Raw genomic sequence first — 23,239 nt, forward strand, 5'->3', positions numbered from 1 at the left:
CTGTCCTCCCCTCCCTTCTCCGGACTCCCAGTTCTGCCCCCCGACACCTGGCGGGAGGAGAACCTTACAGGTTGTCAATGAAACATGGAATTATTTCCTTTGATGGCTTAGATAATAGTAGAAGCCAAAGCAATGAGTGAGGTCGGCCGAGACCAATGCAGTCCTGCCCGGGACTGGAGAGCCAATCACAAGAGCAGGAGGCGGGGCGTCGGCGCCAGCAGATAATTGCTAAGTGCATCGCTAGCACAGTTGGTCCGAGCTGCTGAAAGGTCTGGTCGCAGAGACAGGAACGCAGCATCCTCAGCGTGCTCCATCCCGGCAGCGTCTTCCTGCGCTCCGCCGGGCGGCGAGCCTCCGGACGACAGCCCCTCTGCTTCTCGGAGAAGGTACCTTTATCTGTGTCCCGGGAGAGGGGGCTGCTTCCGCTCTGTTTTCGCTCGGGCTTGCAGTTAGCACAGGTGGAGGATTGCAGAGAGAAGAGAAAAGTTTAAAGGGAGGAAAGGTGACCAAGGCGGAGACCCACTGTCTTTTGTTGGGAGGAAAACAAGCCTACAATTTGGGAAAACTTCTGCACCGCCAAGAGCTAGGCTTGTTTACTACTCTTAATTAGCTGCGCTCAGGTTCATGGAAATGGGTCTGCTTTGGGGCTAGAGGACCTGCAGCATTAGGGTGTAGACTCAGGTTTGCTGGGTGATGAGGCTGGACCCCGGATTGGCCGCTTCCTGGGCCAGAATGATACTGTGACCATATCCATGAGATGGCTCCAGAAGCAAGCTTGGCTTGATTGGATTTTCTGCCATTCGATCTGCCCTATCCGCTATACCTTGACCTGCCTTGCTCAAACTACTGTGACCTTCAATTCCTGTCCGTCCTCAAACTTTTCTCATCTTCTCCTGGGCTACTTTTGCCCACTCCATCTCCATCGGTCTTCACTGGTGAAAAGAGATGTCGTAGGGTGTAGGAGCCTGTCCTGTTTGACCCTGTGAGCATCTATCTGCGCATCACCCAACTTAGTGAAAGAGAAACCCTTGCCATTGACAAAGAAAGTACTTCCTTCCCCTGAACACCCTGGAACACTTTCTTGATTTGTTGTGTCCTGAAAAACAGCAGGGATGGCGCTGAATTTTATCCCGGGGTGTTTTATGCTCCCACCAAGGAGAGGCCCAGGTCTGAGGTCCCAGCCGCTCTGAAAGAGAGGCTGGTGGGAGGGGAAGCCACTGGATGCTAGTCAGTCCAGGTGCTCAGGTGCATCTGTTCAGGTAGACGGTGCTGCAGTCTTTGTGCACACTGCTTCTGATAGTTGGTCTTCAAGTAGAAGCGCTCACTGTGGCCCTTGGTTGGTTCTTTAACATTCCACATTGTTGGGACTACAAGGGACTCGCTTGCACCGAGACACACTTTCCATCCTGGAGATTGAGGTCGATCCTCTCTGTCAACTTTTGCCACAGGGCAGTGCAAGGTAAGTGGCCATTGAGAAAGTGGCTGTCCCCAGTGTGGGTGAAGGTGACAGACGTGGCCTCGGACTCCCTGCTTTAACACACAGGTAGTTCCCCGGTTTTGTGGCGGTCACCATAAGGCATGCAGTGGTGTGACATACTTGTGACATCCTCTAGAATTTCCCCTCTCCAGGTGACATCACAAGTCCTTGGCATTTGGCGCATACCGGATTCCTCTGTTCGATTTCTGTCCCAGACTTAAACCGTTGTGAGAGTTCTGATAAGATTGTTCTGGAAGAGGTTTTCAGCAGTGCCTCTCGCACCCCTGTGACACTTCCCTCCCCTACCTCCCTCTCCCCCCCCCCCCCCCCCCCCGCCTCTGAGGTGTGACAGCCTTTGATTCTTCTGCTCCGTGAGTCATTCCTGCTTACGAGCCCTATTTTCTTCACTACCACACACAACAGGTTCTCCTTCGCATCCTTAGAGAACTGTCTTTGGGTGGGAGCTGTGATTATGGAAGTCCTACTCCCAGTGGTTGGAGGAATAGCTGTCCGTCTAGCTGTCTGAGGTTACAGTTGGTTAGGATGTACACACGTTGGCTAGAAGCAGCAAGATACGCCCTGAGCTCCGTATGGCATGACTCCTGCTGTCCAAGGTCCCTGAGTGGAGCTGGACCTCTCTAGGTTGCTGGGGGCAGATTTAAAGGCCTTACCCGTCCCCCCCTCCCAGGATGTAAGGCACGTGACTCCACAGAGGCCATGGGGTCAGTATCTAGAACCGAGATAGTGACCTGATTGCGGATACCTTCTTTTCCTTTTCTTAAATGCACAACAGCAATAAACTAGGTAAGCTTTTGAGTCTGAGGGGTGTCTTGGGCCAGAAACCAGGAGCAGAACTCAGGGTCCCCTTTGACTTTCTGCCAATCTGTGATCTGTTGCTGCCTATCACGCATTAAAGCCAGGCATTTTAAAACGGCTCCGTGTGGTGACTCATGCACAGAGGGAAGGGATGGGTGGGGGACAGAGCAGAGGGAGCTTTGAAAAGTACAAGTGGGACACACTGGAGCACTGCTTTCTCTCTCTCTCCTCCTCCTCCTCCTCATTCTTCTTCCTTGTATTTCCTCATTTGGGACAGAGATCATTAAAATAACAACTTAAACTTAACAACAAGAACAAAAAAAAAGAGTATAGGAGCTGGAGAGTAATCGACAAAACTTAAACCACTCTCATTGTCGCTTCGCCTGGGTCCTCCTGGGCTCAAACCCCAGGACCCTGAACCTCTGCTCCGATCCATCCTGGAGCAGGTAATCACTGGAATGTGGCTGATTAACTCGTTGCGGAGCGGAGTGAGCGCTTGCTTGTGTGTGAAGGGGCCCGACGGAGGCTCAGGAAATTAAATCTGTTAGTTGTCATCTTGTCGAATTGAACACGATGGCTTCAGCTAGGCACCATACGTCCAGCAGTGTTCTCTCTCCTCAGTTGGCCAGCCGGGACTTCTGTCACCGACTCACTGTGATGTGGAGGGCTGTTTCCATGTTCAGTGTGACTCCCCTGGCAAAGGAGAGAGAGACTTCCTCTATTCTGGATGTCAGTGCACCCCCCCCCCCGTCTTCACCTCAGCATCCCTTCCCATGATAAACATGTCAATAAGCAATCTCATTGCCAACCTGCTTTGATCTCACCCTTTTGTGCAGATATTTTTTTTTCTGTTAAAGAAAATTGTGCCCAGAAATAGGATTGAAAACATATTAAAAATTTTTATCAGGGAACTGTCTTGTTTTGTTTTGGTTTGTTTTGGTTTTTGTTTTCAGTTTTAAAATTTAATTTTGTGGTTTCGGGGAAATCAAATAAGCACGTATATTGGGGTTAGGTGTTTTGGTAAATGCTGTCCTGATGTCTTCTCTCTCTTTGCGGATGTTTGCATATCGAAGCTGTCCTTGGGGACAGGGTGTCTGTAGGTTTGAAGTAGCCTGGAACATCCCTGAAAGTTGTCAAGATTAAGTCACAGTGTCCCTCTGTTTATTCAGAACGGGGAAGTGGCTGTTTGGAAATGTAGGCTCGGAAATGTATTCTCTGGGCTCAAGTGTCCTTCAGGTTTCATTTAGGAAAATTATGAGTAACTAGTTCATGTGACTCACTCTTCTACACTCAGATCTCCATCCTTCATCACTGCAGGGGACCTGAAGCAGGTACCTCATCCAATTTGATGGGCAGGTGTATTTCTTTCTCTCTCCTTCCTCCATTCTGGTTCTCTCCAGCATTTCAGGACACCCTAGGAGAGATCTACTCAGACACCCTGTTCACTTCATTTCCGAAAGAGTTAACAGGAGATCCCAGGAAGGCTGGTGCCAGCCACGGGAGACCGCCGCTTTCATCAAGTTCAGTTCTGTCTTAGGCCTCAGTGGGGTTCATGGGTCATGTGCTGCTGATTTGGGTGAGGCAGACAGAGCAGATGCCTCTGGGCAAAGGTGATTCTACCCCTGTCCCACTGTCCTGAGGACCGCTCCTCCACACCCCTTCCACAGCCTCCGCATGGTCCAGCTAGGGGCTGACCTTGGAGACGTTGGCAGACAGCATAGTTTGTCTGCTACGCTCCCTATTTTTTTGTTCTCCTGTAACCCTAATCTACCAGTTGTTTGAAGGGATTTGTGTACTCCCTTACACTAAGTTAACAGTGTAACCTGCAGAGGCAGCGTCCTCCCATATTCATAGAATGCACCACACTGCCATGGAACTACACTTGTGCCCGGTATTTGAGTACGTCTTAGCAGAACCTAAGACGTTTGTAGTAGTAGCTCAGGCATCTGCCAGCAGCCCGAGGAAGACAGAACTGGAGAGATGCAAACTGAGAAATTGTGGCCCTTTGCTAGTCAGCTGAGACACTGCTGGGACTAGTTAGGGAGCAGTGGTAGGATTAGGGGTTTTAGCTGGGAATTGTAGCACATGACTATAATCCCAGCATTTTGGAAGGTAGAGAGAGGAAGAGCTAGATTTGAGGCAAGCTTAGGCATATTAAAAAACCCTACCCCCAACCACCTCCAAAATGAATGAATGAATGAATGGATATTGAATGAATGAATGAATGGATGGATGGATATTGGGTCTGGCACTCGAGCCCTGGGATTTGATCTTAGACATCGTACTCATTTGCTCTCTTTTGGCTTTTACTTTCCTCCCGTGTAAAAAAGATTGGACTGAGTTCTTCCAGGTCTCTTTCTGCAGTGACCTTCCCTTTAGATCTGGCCAGTGCGAGTGTGCCTCCCGCTGTGGAGGCCACAGCTCGGCAGCCTCCAATGCCGCCATGGTGACTGGCCATCGTTTCAGAGCTAGAATCTGGGAAGACAGGTCAGGAGGCACAGTGGATGGTGTGCCAGAAGACACACAGGCTGAGGGGGTGATGTCATAGCTGATTCTGCTTTAGGAGGGGATGTTATATGGAGGATGGCGACCAGCTGTTCTCCATCTCCAGTAAGGATTGAACGGGAGAAAATAGACAGAAATTGCAGCAGATGGACTTAGATTAGGTATGAGGAAGAATTTTCCATCAGCAAGATTTTTTTTTTTTTTTTTTTTTTTTTTTATAAAAGGGAAGGTTGTGAGCCTCTGAGATAATCTTTAAGAAGTGGATAAGCTGGAGGTGTTAGCTGGAGTTGGAGCTGGAGAACTGGAGTTGGTAAAGGGCAGGAATCCTTGAGCCTCAGGATCCATCTCTCTCCTGGGGAAGGATGTACAATTATTTTCCCCCAACTACACCCTTGGCAATGGGGCTGAAAGTGGCAGAGACTTGGGCGATCGAGGAAGGCAGGGAACCTGGGACGCTCCTTGGGTAGATCCCCTCCCTCTGCCCCGAGCTGGTTGCCACCTTGATGGGAATATTCTAGCTATTGCTTGGAGATCTCCTGTTAGGCCTCATCTTTTCCTGCAGACCAGGCAAATGATCTCAGAGAGGAGGAAGTGTTTGATGGCGCCATCCAGGAACTCAATTCCGGAATAGAGTCCAGAATTAAGCATTCCCCCCTCGCCCCCCATCTTCAGAATCAGGGACATTTTCTCTGTAGCTCATTTCCTTTTAATTCCCCAACCAAATAGGCCATTTGATTCATTGGGCTCCTGATATCTCTTTACCTGACTGGCAAAGATCGACACCTGCAGCTGAGCATGTTCATTGATAGTTCATTGATACCCATCGCTGGCAGCGTTTTCACTGATGGTCCATTGATGGCTCACTACAGCACCCATTGCTCATATTTTAGTGTTTATTCCACAGCACCCTCTGGCCACACTAAGTGCCTTTCCCATAACCCCCATTGCTCACACTGTCCCTGATTATATTTTCTGTAGTTTATATAGTTAGTATACCTCTCCATCTCCAGACAGGGAGATGCCTTTGCTGTCTCGGGGGGGGGGGGGGCTCTATGGGCTACTGCCAGGCCACGAGGCAGCCTTTCTGTCAGAACTCAGAACAAAAAGAAAGAGGAAATAGAGAAAGGGAAGACCAAGAAGAGATAGGGAGAAATCGTGAGAGATGCTGAATTTGAATCTTGCAGTGGTTAGAGATTGTAGATATTCATTCAATTTCTTCACTAAAATAATGGATTAAAAAGGCCCATGATGTAGGGCATCCCATAAATAAAATACTGCACCCATTACCTTTAACAATCAGAATAAATAGCTACATGTGAAGAGCATTAGAGGAAGGTAGAGGTCTGGCCCACAGGAGCTTTCCCAGGGCCCAAAGTCTGGCTCTCTGTAGGGTCCGTTAAGACCCTCACAGTTGTGACAGTGCGGCAGTGGCTGGGACAGTCTGCTTCATGGTGTTTGAGTCAGCTAGAACTGAGCAGCACAGCGTAAGCCCTCGGACTCAGGCAGCAGTGCACAGTGTCTGCCCACGAAATGGCTCAGGTGGGAGAGTTCAAGGAATCAATGGAAGAAAGCACCTTGCAGGTACCAAACTGGGATGGTCAGGCCCCAGCTTGTGAGATGGGGTGCAAGAACAGAGAGCTCTGGAGAAGACAGAGGGAGAGAAGAGTAACCACCACATGGGAGGGAACTCTGAGGAATCCATTAGGCATGCAGCCCCTCCCCCTTGCATGCTTCATGCCTTTGTCCTTCAAGATGACCTTTACCCACATTTACATTTTGCCCCTCAGTTGTTGTTGTTTTAAAGATTTATTTATTTCATGTATGTGGGTACACTGTTGCTGCCTTCAAACACACCAGAAGAGGGCATGGGATGCCCGTTACAGGTGGTTGTGAGCCACCATGTGGTTGCTGGGACTTGAACTCAGGAGCTCTGGAAGAGCAGTCAGTACTCTTAACCGCTGAGCCATCTCTTCAGCCCTGCTCCTCAGTTTTGATGCTGTGGACTCTACTTGAGATGGGTGTGTTAGGTAAAGAAGAGCTGGGCCTTGGATGTGAGGCTCAGCACATCCTTACTGGGGGTGGGGAAGGGGGTTCACAGGAAATATCTGGAAGAAAGGGGTGGTTAAGAGTAGGAAAAATATGTGAGAGAGGGGTGGGTGGAAGTGAGCCATGTTTGCCCAGTTCAAAGGCATGGGATAGCATAGCATGCCCTCAGTGCTTGGGTGTCCTTGAATCTGAATATATAAAGTGTGGTTTTGGGGGGAAAGAGTGGGAGGAAGGGTTCTGGATCCTTACCAGGTAGGAAGAGTCTAGTTTCAGGAGAGAAATGACAGTCTCCTTTAGAGTTAGGAATGACAGCCTGGGTAGCTGGCAAGTGGAGAAGATGAAGTTTGGGGCTGGGGTTAGGAAGGGAACGTGCAGCCTGGGGCCGGTGAAATGCAATGGGAGCCCGAAAGGAGACAGTGACAACCACAGAGGCTAGCAAGATGGTTCACTGAAGACACTCGCAGCACAGGTCTGGGAAAACTCCCCGGGCTGAGGTAACATCTGCAGGTGTCTTCATTGCCCTTGCAATGGGAGTTCCAGGGAGCATGCAAATTGTCCGGGAAGGGAGGGCATTCTGCCTGCATGGATCGGAGCTCCTTGGGAAAACAGCCTGCTATGCAAGGCCCGCGGACGGCCCAGGGCTTGCAGGAGAACTTGTACAGCCGGAGAAACAGAGTTTGATCCCTAGGACCCACATCTGACTTCCACTTGCTTGCCATGACTTGTATGACCCACAACAGAGCTGCTACCATTGTTAATGGGAGATCGACTGACTTCATGATTCATGCCAGATCAGGAGACAAGAAAAAAGGACCTCTGAATCTTAATGAGGACAAGCTGATAAGGGAGACCAGCCATTGCTTCTGAAATAGGTTAAGAGGAAATGGCAAATAGGATAAGAGGTGGCTCAGCAGTGAAGGGCACAGGCTGTGGTTTTCCAGAGATCGTATGTTGGATTCCCAATACCCACATGGCAGTTTATAAATGTCTGCAACTCCAGTTCCAGGGCATTCAGTACCCTCTTCTGGTGACTCTGGGTACTGCACACACACACACACACACACACACACACACACACACACACACACACAGACATAACACCCATATACATAAAATAAACACAACTCACACAAAAATTTTGAAAAGGGAATGATTTCAGAGTAGAGAGAGGGAGAGAGAGAGGATATAAGTGGGGCATTAGAATTCATGCTCTAATGGAAAGGACCATTAAAAGCATAGGTTCAGGATCATCAAAGGAGGTGTTGAACTAATTTTCTGCAACAACTTTGGGACAGATACTTCAAAATATTTAGAAAAGAAATAAGTGGATAGATTATGCAAAAGCCTTCTAGTTAGTATTCATAATTAAAACCAAGATATTGTAAGCCACCTGATATATTAGCCAAAATGAAAAATGTCCTATCCAATGTTGGTAGGAGTGTTGTAGAAAACAATAGACATTTATATAATTCGCTTCTGGGAAGATAATTTGAACACATGAGACAGGTCTCAAAAATGCCCTTTAAACCAGTAAGCAGGCCTTCACCAAGGAATTAACCCTAAGGAAGTAAACAGAATTGTGCACAGTAGTTCTAATCAGGGATATTTCTTTCAGCATTATTCATGATAACAAAACATTGTGCCGGGGATTAATTAAATCTAATATGGGTCATCTATAAAATGGAAATCAAAGAAGCTATTAAAGCTACATTGAATAATATATAAGGATGCAGAAAGTGCTAATAATATATCTATTAAGTAAAGACTGGAGAGTAAATAGAGTGTAATCGCAGTTAAAGTGGAATGAAATATCATATCTTGGAAATGGATACATTTATTTTTATTTTTTTTACTTTTTTGAATTTTCTAAATTTCTTACAGGAAAAAATGTTATTTTCTAAGTTAGAAACAATATTTTCCAAGTCAGGAACATTCTTTCTTTTTTATATTTAAAAATAATCTTTTCTCATACAGTATATTCTGATCAGACTCTCCACCATCCCCCCTTCTACATTCACCCCACACACCCAAATTCTCTCTCTCCCTCATTATTTAGAAAGCCATCAGTTATCTTAAAAAAAATAAACAAACAAAACTGAATGGGACAAAACAAACAGACAAACAAACAAACAGAAAAAAAAGAGCCAAAGAGAATCATAAAACATATACAGAAGCGCAGACACACATACTCACATACACAGAAAGTCCATTAAAACACAAAATCAGAGAGTATAATATATATGCAAAGACAGGCAAGGTTAAAAACAAACAAACATTAAAAAAAAAAATTAAAAAAAAGCCCAGCCAAAGGGTTTTGAGACAAAGAACCTCTAAAAATACCACTGAGTTCATTTTGTGTTGGCCTTCTACTGCTGGACATGGGGTCTGCTCTGAAGGCTGGTTTATGTCTCCAGGGAGACTCCATTGGAGAAAATGAATTTGTCTTTTGCACGCAGTTATCAATTGGAGATAGCTTCTGAGCTAGGGATGGGGGCTTGTGACGACTTCCCCTCTCAGTGCTGGCACCCCATCCAGTGTAGACCTGTGCAGGCCCTGTGCATGCTGCCGCAGTCTCTGGGTTCATGTGCACACAGTTCTGTCGCATCGTGTCCCCGCTCTTACACTCTATCTGCCTCCTCTTTCGCAGAGAAACGGTGCTCGTCTAACGCAGTCATTGCAACCACCGGCATTCTAGCAGCAGCCTGTACATGTGACAGCATTACAGGCTCCATGCTTACTCTGAAAGACTGGCATGTGTCCTCAGTACATTCGGGAAGGCGGTCAATCAGCATAGTCCTGAGATCCATCCTCTTCCTCTGCCCACTGTGGGTGGCCAGGCCTTGTGACGTCCTGCACACCTCGTCACCATAGCCCAGGTCCTGCTGTCACTGTGATCAGCCCTGTCTTACCATTTTCACTAGTATGCCTCCATGCACCTCAAGGGGAGGAATTAAGGCACAGAGAGGTTTGCGGCTCATTCAAGGTGAAGGAACGGGGCATTGGTAGGCACAAGCCTTAGGTGCTTCGGTGCTCCACGCTGTGGTCTTCGAAGAATAGTGGATTTGCTGAGCTCTCTGTATGCTCTTGAAGGGCTGGCAGAGTTCCACGGGACAGCGTGGAGCCACACCCTTCTCTTCTTTTTAGTAGAGATGAAATCAATGTTGGGAAATCAATGCCCTGACAGCTATTTCACTTTGAGCAGGGGCTGCGGGTGATGAGCCAGAGGCGACTCCCACTGGCTGTCTCCCGCCTTGAGAGTCTCATTTGTACGTGTCCCACTGTGGCTTCCTCTTGCATAAACTCTGGGCAGCCAAGTCAGCTTGCTTGGGGTGGAAGGCACAGCTGGCTGGCTTCATGAAGCGTGTCGGGCCACATGAGGACTCTGGGGTACTGTCTCACAACAGGGCCGGTGGTGGCTCTCATGGGCATAACCTTGGGGCTTTTGTAGATTTAATTGGGGAAAAAAAAAGAGAAGTGGGCTCTGCAGCAAGCAGGGCTGGTTGAGGAGCTGTGTGTGTACATAATTTACTGCTCTATTTATTTTAATAAGGACACAAATGTGTGTTGCATTTTGTCTTTGGAAGCTTCAGATGTGGGTGAGGTGTTCTCCTGATTTTGCAGGGGAAGGGATCAATAGGGAATGGCTATGGAATTGTGAGAACAGCCAAATTCTGCCATCGCATCATACTTGACTTACCAGCAGCAAGAATTTCCCACGGAGCTGTATGTCCTTGGTAAAGGAGAGGTGTGAATTCGGATCCCATGTAGCCCTCATGGCGGCTTGGGAAGCCAGTAGGGAAATATATGACGTTGGGTGCCAGGGAACCTTTTGCTGAATTCTGCGGTGTGAAGCCGAACATAGGTGAATTATCAGCGAGGGAAAATAGTGTTCTCAGAAGGCCCAGGAAGACAAAAACGTCATGAATGTTGAACTTGGAAGGATGGGACTAATCTGGACAGTGGGAGTGTCACAGGACTTCAGCGAGGGCCGTTCTCTAAGGAATAAGTGTCTGGAGTCAGAGCTATCAAGGAACGTCTCTGACTGCCAAGGGGGTTGTGAGCTGCACTGAAGTGAAGTTTCCTTCATTTCCTAACAGGATTTGCTCTCTTAGAAAGCCTTTGTGGTTTGTCGACTGGGACAGTGTGGCACTGAGGGGAACAAAGGGAGGAAGCTACTTCAGGAGCTGCGGACACCCTGGCAATGAGGGACGACGGGAAGGGAGGGAGACACAGAGGCAGACATGGGCTGAGATGGGAATGGCTTCCACTTTCCTCTCCTGAGTTCTTGAGTTTGTTCCTGTTGAGAAGAAGTTGTCCTGTGGCTGTTAAGGTAGACAGAAGGGAGGGCTGGGTTGGCTGTCACTCAGTGATTCCCTCCTTTCTGTTGGGAACTTAGGATTTTCAGATTTATTAGCCAATAAGGCAAATACAAAACAAACAAACAAAAAACAAACCTTTAAAACTGGGGCCAAGTTGGGAGTAAGCAAGTAAACCCCAGAGGTACGTTTAGGTAAGAGTGGGGGTCTCTGCTGGATGAAAGTCCTGAGGGTGACCCCCTTTTAATCCTGTAGGTTGCAAACTTTTAGGTGTGATAAGCTACATATGGGAAAGAAAGACAGAAATCCAGGGTGGCCCTTTGGCTTTATTTGGGTAGAAAGTTGGTGAGAGAGCCTTATTTCACAGGGGAGGAGACAGGCTTGGGCTGTAGCTGAAGTTTACTAATGGAACTCGGCCAGTGTAACGCCCACCCCGGGGTTCCCTTGAGGCCCAGTTAGCTCTTTCTCCTGCCCTTGGGCCAGGATTCCAACCGACTAACATTTGGATTCGAAACGGCTGGTTTTGCATTTCTGTCCATCCCATAGAAGCCCCTTCTCCCCATGGCCACGCAGATCTCCTGGAGGCTCTGCAGAAGCATTCTGGCTGTACAGTCATTTTGTCACTGGAGCCTGGTTTGATTCAGTACATCCCTGGGGCAGGTCACCAAGGAAGATGGCTGGCTTGGACATGTGAGCCCTAGGATACAGCTCTGTTTTTCTATTTTTCTTTTTCATGGTGCAGCTTAATTCTCTTCCATGGCCTTCTACTTCTTAAAATGTGAAACAAAAGCTTTGCACATTTAAGTATCTACGATGTCTCATCCCAAATCTCGAAAACGGGCAGAATTCTCTAAGAAGCAAGAATTTAGCAATGGATGAGACTGGCCCAGGTTCTGGCCTTTTTGAGATTTGGTTCTAGGTGGAAAGATGATGGCTAGACCATCATCATGATTGAGGACTGGTATTGGCATGGAGAAATATACTGCCAGCTAGGGGAGCAGGGTGTGGCTTTGGGGAGGATGTGTCCCAAAGAAATGTTTCTGTAGTAGCACTCCTCAGAGGCCTGGAACAGGGGACCTGGTTCGTGTGGATATTGGGGACTGGCAGTTCATGACAGGAAAGCCTCGAAGGTTAAACAAGATACTGGGATGTCAGCAGTAACTGCAAGGCCAGAGGCCAGACGCCAGAGTTAGCCTTCTCAAACACTGTATAGCTGTGAGGAGAGCTGTGTGTATGATCTGTGATATCAGAGCATCATTGACTGCCATCCGGAGAGTACGCTGTAGCAGGTCATGTGTAGCAGGCCATGTGTACGCAGCCAGGAGAGCAGGATCCTGACTAACGATGGTGGGCGCTTATTGGCAGTGGTCAAGATCTAGTTATACTTTGAAGAGGGAGCAGGCAGGATGCGTTGATGAACCGAACTTTCGGTGTCAGAGAATACTCAAGGAGCGATATGAGGGTTTCCAAGGAAGTGAGAAGGTCTGCATAAGGAGCAAATGGGGAAGGGGATGCCAGGGGGAGGGAGGGAGTGGAAGGACAGGATGTAAAGAGTAAAGACTGTGCAAGGTAGAGTGGTTAGGGGTGATGATGGACATGGGGGTGGGACAGGAAGCGAGGATGGGATGGAGGATGGTGGGTATGGGGGCGGGGCAGGAAGTGAGGATGGGATGGAGGATGGTGGGCGTGGGGGCTGGAAAGAAATGAGGATAGGGATTGGTTGAAGGACAGAAAGCAAGGATGAGTGGGTCCTTGTTGAGGCAGAGAGTGGGGACTAGGCGTGAGGATGGTTTGGGTTGCAGGATGAAAAGTGAGGGTAGAGGGGGCAGGACAGGAAATGAGGATCGGGCTGTGGACGGAGGGGAGGCGAGGACTGGGCGTGCTGACAGGACAAGGAACAAAGAGTTTGTTTTAGGATGAATGAGACATCCAATCAAAATGTCCACTGCAAAGGTGGGTTGAGAGTCTGGAGTCCAAAGAAGAGGTTTAGACTAGAGAAGGACTTCGGGGTCACGAGTGGCATTTAAGGTCGCATTCCCGATTAGCTTACTCAGGAGAGCGTGGGTACAGAGGCGGTAAAGACGGAGTTTTGAGAATGGCAGTATTTATAGATCTGGAAGAGTAGCTGGCAAGCTTCCTAAAGTGCCAGACAGTAAATACTTTAGGCTTTGCAGGCCGTATTGTCTTCCCTGCGACTGTTTAACTTGACTCTTGTAGCACAAAGCAGCCTTGGCGGACAGCTATAAATGATTAAGATAGGCTGTGTTACAACAGAACTTCACTGCAAATCCATCTGACCCGCAGGGCAGAATTTCCTGACCTTGGGTATAAGACATTGAGAATTTATCCTGGAAACAGGAAGAAGAGGCAGTAGCAGTGAGAAAGGGGTGAGGTTGGGGGTGGGGTGGGGTGGGGAGGGCTCTGCCTTAGGAACTCAGGGTAGTGACTCTTCCTAAAGAAGTAGATATACTTTGCCTCAGACATTGCTGCTGCAAGAGGTGGGGCCGAGAGCTGAGCAGCGGCTCACTGGAGTCTGCCGCTTACCCTGATGAGGGTACTTTGGGTGGAGTGGATTCAAGGGAAATAAACAACTCCAAGATAGAGTGGTGTCCTCAAGAGATGCAAAGAGATGTAATGGTAACGGCGGCGGCGGGACTGTGTGGAGGTCAAAGTCTGCGTGTCTGCTTCGGAAATGGGAAACCCAACAGGCCCTTGGTAAGCAGATACAAGTGATGTGGGGGCCTGAGGCCAGATCCTACAGAGGTGTAGGGTTAGCGAGGGCAGATCTTTCACACTGATCGGAAGGTGGGAGGAGCTCTCTGATGGGTGTGGTAGGTGGTGTGTTGGGTGGGGACTCTTTTGGTTGCTTTAGTTTCGAAATTTGCAGAAAGTAGGATGAAGACTTGCAGGAAGGACCCTGGGTGTGGTAGTCCACAGAGACCAGAGGCTCTCAACGCAGTGGAGGAGGACTGCAGACAACGGCAGAGGATTGTTTTCGTTCTCTGAAGTTAAAATTACAAGGTGTGCATGTGTGCATACATATGTGCATGCATGCATGCATGTGTGTGTGTGCAAGTATATATATATATATATATATATATATATATATATGCGTGTGTGTGTGTGTGTGTGTGTGTGTGTATGTATGCATGTGTATATATTACCACTTGAAGTTTTCAATACAGCAGATGACTTGCCAATTCTGAAGAGTAATGACAGAATTAATAAGCTGAACTGAGCATGTTCGGGGACTCTCGTAGATTCCCGGAGGTGACTACTGAGGTAGCTTTTGTATAGATGCCTTTAAAGGAATGAATCTGCCTAGAGGTATGGACAGCTCTCCTCAGACATGGGTGGAGCCACCTTAGAGAGAAGGTGGGGTGTGGGGAAGGAAGGTGATGGGTTTGAAGTGGAATCACCTAAGATCAGGTACTCAGCAGAGCAGCTGGCCTGGGCCTTTGTGGTGGCTGGTGCTGTTATGGGGTGAGGGATAGCCCTGGGAATCTGTGAAAGAGTGCCAGCAGTGGGGTTGGTCCCATGAGTACCATGGAGAGGGGTGGCCATGTATGGAGCTGGGGCATGGATATGAGGCTGGCTCTGCCTGCCTCTGTGTGTGTGTGTGTGTGTGTGTGTGTGTGTGTGTGGTCGTCTTACATTACCAAGGATGGAACAGGCTGCATTTGAAGCTCACAACTGAGGTCACTGAGGGAGTGACAGAGGCAATGAGTTTAAAGTTTATAACTGACCAAGGAGGCAGGCTTGCCTGTTATCCCTCCAGATCTTATTTCAGAAGTATCTCTCTCTCTCTCTCTCTCTCTCTCTCTCTCTCTCTCTCTCTCTCTCTCTCTCTCTTAACTAGTTATAGCTCAGAATAACAAAGCTCAGAGACTTCATTTTAACCCTAAATAACTCTACATACCTGACTCAAAGAGTCCATATGGCTTTTTTTGAAACCCAGTTACAATTTTCCATTAGGTTTATTTAAGTTTTGTGTGTATGGCTGTTTGGCATGTGTGCGTACTATGTGCATACAGTGCTCTGGGAAGTCAGACGTGCAGCATGCGCCTAACTTCCAAGTCATTTCTCCAGCCCTTAAATCCAATTTTATCTGCTTTCAAGTGCCTAGATTGGGTCTTAGAGGTTTGAGGTTAAGATTGGCTGGATGGAGTGTCAGATGTGAAGGGCTTAGCCTTAAGTACTCAGGGTCTAAGGCAAGCTAAGGTGGCAGATAGCTCTCCGGATGGGACAGGGTAGTGGGCTGGTGTCAGTTGCGGGTTTTGGAAGAAGGGTACCAGAGGGGATCTGAGTGACACTGCCAAATAGCACAGCATCTTTCAAATGAGAACCTGGAAGCTCTTCAGCTGCAGGGACCGCGATACCTAGAGAAAGTAAAGGTGACCGAAATCCCCGCAATGCTTAGTGCAGGAGAAAATAGATTTCTCGTAGCAGTCAAATGATTTCTTGGAAAAATCCTGTCTATCTCCCTAACTTGAGCTGCAGAAAGCAAATGATTGGCTGTGAGATGCACAGTGACCTGCGAGGCAGGCACTGGGATGGTTCACATTGCTGCGGGTTGGATCTTGAACAGCACCCAGGGATGAGCAGACTCGACTTAGGTGTAGCTGCATGCCTCCACCCCTGGCCTGTGTTTAGTGGTCAGTGCCTGGCTGTGTGTGGCTTTTGGCTGTCTCCTCCTTTGAGGTATTTTTGACCTTTGGACTGAGGTAGCTGTGGAATGTTTCCTCAGGCCTCCGAGAGGAGGAGATGATGAATGACAGTGGCGGGATGCTGATGTGCTCAGCATCCAACAGTCACAAAGACTGGTATGTGTTGCTCCCATCTGCATGTAAAGAGAATACTTGGGTTGTCACTCTCCCTTCTCCTGGAAAGGATAGATGTACTTGTAGAATAGCACCTCACAAGGGCTGCGTTTTCAAAGTAGCTTGTCTGTCCGGGCCTCGTTCGACTTCACTGATATTTTCCCACGGAGGCTGTCAAAACTTCAGGGTGCTTGTCATCGCAAGAGGGGTTAGCCCAGGCTGTTTCAAATTCTCTCCATGTTTAGAGAAGACGCTGCCATGTAACAGTTGTGGAGAGAGATGTATCGCGGTTTGGAGAGAGTTAGGAAACGCACAGATCTCCTCCCAGAGTGGCATCAAAGCATCCAAAATACAGAGAGGGTCGTTTTTTTCTACACGGGAAGCTAGATGGAGCGTAGTCGAGAGGAATCCCTGAAGGTTCTAGGGAAGTGTTTGACTGCATGTGTGGTCAGCTCGGTGCTACCCTGGGGCAGATGAGGCTTGGTGGCGGGGGAAGAGGGGCTCTGAAATGGGTTGAAGCACTCTACTGCTAACCATTCGTTTGTGGAGTAACGATGTGTGTTGGGGCAGAGGTTACCTCACAGTGGGTGCTGTGTGGTAGAGAGCAAGGGTAATTCCAATCATGTACTATTACCAGTGGTAACTCCGGTAGTAACAAGAATGAAGATGCTAATTAAGACGGAAACAAGATGAAACTTTGCAAGCTGTAAAATCATTGAAGGTTAAGAAAGGCATTACTCAGTGTCTCAGAGCTACAACAGGGCGAGTCTTCCCGAAAGTCTGGGTTTTAAGGATTTATGTGCCTTTCAACTTGTTTCTGGGTTTCTGTCCTAAGAAAATCATCAGAGAAGTGGGAAAGTATATGTGTGTGATATCTCTCATTAAAATCTTCTACGATGTCCTGAAAAACTGTTCAAGCTCCCTGTCCTGGGTAGCCTTAACTGTGGATATGAGACAGCCTAGAGTCATCTGAGAGGAGAAGCTTCAGTGGAGGAAGATATCAGCCTGTGGGCAAGCCTGTGAAATATTGTCTTCATTTGTTAACGGACTCAGGAGGTCCCAACTCACAGGATGCGCATCACCAACCCTCTTGCAGGGGCCCCTGGACTATGTAAGAGTGAGCTTCAAGCAGGGCTCCACTAAGTTCCTTCCTCTAGTTTCTGACCTTGAGTTCCTGCCTCAAATTCACTCTGTGGTGCTCTGTGACTTGCAAGAATAAGCCGAATAACCCCTCCCCCTCCCCCTAAGTTGGGAGAGTTTTATCACAGTAACAGAATGTAAGTAGAAAACACCCGAGCTGAAGACCGCTAGCCAGTTGTAGATATTGTAGCACATCCATACACTAGCTAGCCACCTTGTGAAATAAATGGGGAGACATCAATGACTGGAGCTCCGGAAGTTGCCAGCCCCGGGACTGGCAACAATGTTGCTCAGGCAGAGGTATGAACAGACCTCTGTCTAGGACCTGAGATTATGGGAGATTTTCCTTCGCTTCTTTCTCGTAGTTTCCAGATATTTTGTGGCAGGCCCTTATTGATCAGATATAACACAGTGACAGAAGGAGAATGAGATCCCCTGGCCTCATGATCTTGCCTTGTTTGTGGATCATCCCTGGCACTGATGCCTTGCAAACCTGGTTTTGGGTGGGCATAGCTCTTACTCCTCCCTGACCTTCTTGGAAGAAATAACATTTTGAGAATACAAACAAGCATTTGGGATGAGCACCGAGTACAGAGAACAGGACCCAGCTGCTTTCCAGTTGCTCTCCGTTGAGAAATCCATTTACTTTCCGAAGCCACAGACATGCTCGTCCCAACGTGTTAGCACGCTCGCCATTGCTAAAGCTGCATTATATTGGGATCCACTGCTGCCTCTCCTGTAGGTTGTCACTGGAAGTGAGGAAGAGGTTTTGTAAAACAAGAAAGCAGCGCTGCCTACACAGTGCTAATAGAACACGGGGGCTGGAGATGCAGGGTACTGTGGGAGAGCACTCAGGCAAAGACAATGGACCAGAGCTGGCGTCTCCCAGGAAACAAACAGTCCTTCCTCTCCAGCTAGAGTTACACCACAGATGTGCTTCACCTAGCACACCTGTGCCTGCATGGGGGTGGCCCAGGAAAGCCGTTTGTAAATTCTGTACTAGGTTAAGTGTACCAATGGGACAAGCTACACAACAGAGTCCTACACAAGCAGTGATTTTTCTGAGGATGTGCAGCCTCAGGCATGCACTCCGAGCGAGGCATCTCTCCCTGAAGAAAACTGAGGCTGTGAGGTAGAGCTCGTTTCCGTCTATAAATTGAACGACTTAGTCCTGTTATATATGCATACACATTGTATATATATGTATTATGAAGCATATGTAAAATCAGGACTTTAAAAATATATTGGTTTTGCTGAAAGTGGAGTGCACTTACTTTTAGTTCTGCAAAATAGCGTAGGAATCCAGATTTTTTTCTCCTCAGTCCCAAGAGTTCTAACTTTAAATATTTTCCTTAAATTCATTCTTACAACATGATGTGGGATGCCATCTGAGACCTTAACTTTGATTCTGTTCAAGGAAACCAATCTTTCCCAGTTGATAGCAACTGTCTCCAGACTGAACGGAGGCTCGTCCTACAGAAGAATGAAGCAAGACCAGCAGTCTGCCTTTCAGTCATTCACTTCAGAGCTTAAGAAGACAATGGGTACTGTGTGACTTGGTCTTGGCTGTAGGCACAGAATGAGGTCCCGAGAGCTCCGGGCTGGGATTGTGTTTAGTGGGAGTAAATCTGCAGCTTTTATAGAGATTCAGCTTCTTCCAGGGTTGTGCTGTGACTCCGGATCTTCCTCTGCATTGGAATGTGCCCAGATGTTTGGCTTCTTTTAAATCTCTGACATGACCATGGCCAAGTCTATAAATAGCAGCAACAACAGCTATAATGCTGGCACGAGGTTGATTTTTATCTCCTCATCCACTAAGGGAAAACACTACTTCCCTACAATGCTTGTGCATGCAGGAGCACCCCCCCACACACACATGTGCACACACACATGTGTACACACATGTGCACACACATGTGCAATTTTATAGTTAAATATCTAAGCTATATGCAAAAATCTTGGATGTATTCAACCCCATCTGTGTTTTTGTTTCTTTCTGTTTTAGAAATTAGGAACAAAAGCAGCTAAAGAGCTTTTAATGGTAACAGGGAAAAAGAAATCCTAAGAATCTACTACGTCCAGGCACAGTGCTAGATTTTATTAGTTACTCTTCTCAGGGCTCAGGTCTAGCAAGAGGGCAGAATGATCAGCCACTGCCTATGCGGTACTGTGCAAAGTCACCTTATGGAAGTTGCTGAAGCTCTGTGGTTGTGCACACGATCTCTAATGGTGGTAGCAACAGAACATCGCAAACCAGCTGTTTCAACAGCAGGAATTTGCCTTCTTGTGGTTCTAAAGTCCAGAAACCCAATATATGGTATTGGCAGGCTAAGTTCCTCCAGAAGGCTGCAAGGGGAGCCCTCTCCTGGTGTGTCTTAAATATATATATATATATATATATATATATATATATATATATATATATATATTATATATAATTATATATTACATAATAAAAATATATTCACCATATACACACATATTTATTTGTATTATGTGTATATATGTTCACCATATATATTTACCATATACATACATGTGTGTGTGTGTGTATGCACACAAGTACATATGTGCCAGGGGAAGCCAGTAGGGGGCATCAGATCCCCTGAAGGTGGAGTTCTAGTCAGTTGTGAACTGCTCAACATGATACTGTAAACAGAACTCTGGAAGGACAGCAAGGTCAGTTTCTTAACCCCAGAGCCACCTTTCTCCCTACTTGCGCCCCTCCACATCTTCTCTACCTGTTTCTGCATGCCCCATTTTTAAGGAGCCCAGTCACCCTAAGATCTTACTCATCTTAACATAACACCTCTGTCCTGACTTAGCTTTGCAGAAGGACCTGGTGACAGAGCTGCAGTATGGCGCTTCCCATAGAGACACACTCCATGTCTGACATGACCTTTTAGGTAATGTCACATCTTGAGGTCGAATCTTCCTCAAACGATCCCTGATTGCCAGATGTGTTTCGCGGTCTTTTCTCTCTTTGCTAAGGAATAGGTTTCTGTGATTCACATCGTGCACAAGTTTTAATTCTGCCAACCTGTTGCTCCTAACCATCATCAACTACCTCTTCTTCGAATGATCAGATGGGAACTGTGAGCAAAAGTTCCTAGAAAGATCCACACCTTGTACTGAGCCTTCCACAAGGTTGATACTGCTTAAGAGCTTCAGTGAGGTGGAGAAGAGGGAATGTTTTGGGTTCAGAGCCTAATTATGATTTATGATTAATAGCTTCAGTTTCTTTAATAGCCATTCCTAGTCTCATGTGAAGCAAGACTTGCCAACGATCCCGTCCAGACCTGATGTGGATGCCCAGGAGAGTGGACCAGTGGCCTCCTCCATCGCTCTAACTTGTGACAACTCTGAGAACTGTGGGCAGATTTGCACTGCCTGCAGAAAACAGGGCTTAGCTGCTCTCTGGCTCACAGCCTGGACCCAGCTGCCTGTAGGACTTCTCTCCTTTACACATGGCTCAGGAAGCACGTGTGTACAGTCGCCCACACAGACACAAGCACATGCAGGAACACATAGACATACACACAGACACATGTACATGCACATACACAAACACAAACACATACATACATCGTCACACGTGCATGCGCACGTGTGCACACACACACATACACATACACACAAACACACACACACAGTCCCCTGGGTGACCCTTAATATTTTCTCATCCATGGGAACTGCAGCTAACATCCAGTTTCTGCAGACATGCTACACATTTATTTCTCTTTACCTGGTTGGTGGCAAACACAGATGCCCCGGTTTCGTTTCTACCGCCATGATAAAATACTGTGACAAAAGGTGACTTATGGGAGAAAGGGCTTCCTGGTGATGTTCCTGCTCGTGCTCTGTCGTTTCTAGGAAAGTGGCAGGGACTTGAAGCAACAAGTCATAGCCAGTCAACATCATGATAGCAGAGAGAAATAAGTGTGTGCATTCTTTTTAGGATTTATTTATTTATTTATTTTATGGATATGAGCACAATATTGCTCTCTTCAGATACACCAGTGGGCATCAGATCCCATTACAGATGGTTATGAGCCACCATGGTGTTGCTGGGAATTGAACTCAGGACCTCTGGAAGAGTGGCCTTAACCCCTCTTTTTTTTTTTAAAAAAAATTTATTAGATATTGTCTTCATTTACATTTCAAATGCTATCCCGAAAGTCCCCTATACCCCCCCACGCCCTGCTCCCCTACCCACCCACTCCCACTTCTTGGCCCTGGTGTTCCCCTGTATTGGGGCATATAAAGTTTGCAAGACCTAGGGGCCTCTCTTCCCTGACGAGGCCATCTTCTGCTACATATGCAGCTAAAGACATGAGCTCAGGGGGTACTGGTTAGTTAGTTCATATTGTTGTTCCACCTATAGGGTTGCAGAACTCTTCAGCTCCTTGGATACTTTCTCTAGCTCCTCCATTGGGGGCCCTGTGTTCCATCCCATAGATGAGCCATCTCTCCAGTCCCAAGGGTGTCCATCCTTAATGTTCAGCCAGCTTTCTCTGCTTTTACACAGTTCCCGGCCGCTCAACGGGGCTGCTCAACTTCAGGCTGGGTTTTCCCACATCAGTTAAGAGGGCCGAAACAGTGCCTAACAGATGTACCCACACGATATAGCCTCACTCTGAGGCTCACTTCCCAGCTCTCTCTAGAGCAGTGCTTCTCGATCATTCTAATGCGGAGACTCTTTTAACGCAGTTCCTCACATTGTGGTGGCCCCAACCATAAAATTAGTTTTGTTGCTACTGTATAACTGTACTTCTGTTACTGTTATGAATGGTCATATAGATATTTGAAATGCAGGATACCTGATAGGCGGCCCCTGTGAGAGGAGGGTTCAACTCCCAACAGGTTGAGAACCGCAGCTCTAGACTGTGTCACATAGGCAATTAAAACTAACACTACAACTGGAGTCCACGTTGTGTCTATTCTTTTCAGACACACACTCATCAACTGTTTCTTCCTTCAACATCTTCTCCATCTTGAACAAGCTTGCATGCTTCTTGGTCTCCTTCCTTCCCAGTGGAGCTGGTCAGGGGCGGGGTTAAACTCAGGGACGCCTTCAAAATGAGTCAGCACTTTTAAGTGGGCTAGAGGAGACTGGTTTGGTCAGGGACTTGGGGACATGGTCAGTTGTATTTTCTTAGGGAAAACTTTCACCCCCCCCACCCCCCAGAGAGAACACTTGAAGGCCAGGGACAGAAGGTAAAAATTCACCTTTATCCCTGGATATTCTTTTCTTTTCTTTAGGTTTTATTGGGGGGGGGGGGGAACAGGGCTGTAATGGTCAATTCCTAAGTGAGGCATGAACACATGCTGCCTGTAAAAGATAGGCTGCCATAGCACATCATCTTGAGGCTAAGGAACACCACCTACAGGGAGCTGGAGAGATGGCTCAGCGGTTAAGACAATTGACTGCTCTTCCCAAAGTCCTGAGTTCGATTCCCATCAACCACATGGTGGAACACTACCTTCTATGGCAGGGTCTTTAGTAGGAAAATGAAACCATGGGGAAGCAGGTTTCTTCCTACTATAACCTCATGAAACACACCTATCCAGACTTTTTCTGGCTTATTTACCAGGAGGAACCTCACCTGGCTTTCCAGGCTGCTCAGGCCCAAAGCTACCAGGGAAGGCCTTGGGCCACTGACAGAGACAACCACTACAAACTAGTCCTGGTAGTCAAAACACATCTGCAAAAATAGGAGCATTGGTGCCTTGTGTTTAAACTTGCCTTGTTTAGCTGCCCAGGAAGGGTGCAAAGGAAAATATTTCAAAATTCAAGTAGCCTTTTGTAACTTTGACCTGGTAGGAGAGTGAAGGGGAATCAGGAGAAGGAGATGCGTTGAGTCGGCTGCCTGCTTGAGAGTGCTACCGTCCTCCTTCCAAGGGAGGGGTCATCATCAATGATGAATGCTGATTGCATGCTCCTGCAGGGGCATGCCAGGGTGCATTCTGCCCGTTTGTTAGAAAATAGAAACAACTGAAGTCACTTTCTCCTGGGCTTGCTGCTTCCCTACCTGCCCACTGTCTTCAGGAGAGCCTCTAATTGACCTTCCACAGTGCCCTTCCTACCTCAGCCACAGGAAGGGGCTGGTGTCGTTATG

At 47.5% G+C, this 23,239-nt stretch overlaps 1 protein-coding gene across 1 annotated transcript in view; it reads left to right on the plus strand.

Annotated features, from left to right (window-relative positions):
• Positions 1-205: 205 nt before the first annotated feature.
• Positions 206-23,239, plus strand: part of Zmat4 (zinc finger matrin-type 4) — a 381,839-nt gene continuing 358,805 nt past the window's right edge. Inside the window, exon 1 of the mRNA XM_021219402.2 lies at positions 206-386. The gene's annotated coding sequence lies outside the window, so the exon portion shown is untranslated. The remainder of the gene's footprint in view (positions 387-23,239) is intronic.

The sequence above is a fragment of the Mus pahari genome, chromosome 19 (assembly GCF_900095145.1).
Source record: "Mus pahari chromosome 19, PAHARI_EIJ_v1.1, whole genome shotgun sequence".
Taxonomy (NCBI): domain Eukaryota; kingdom Metazoa; phylum Chordata; class Mammalia; order Rodentia; family Muridae; genus Mus; species Mus pahari.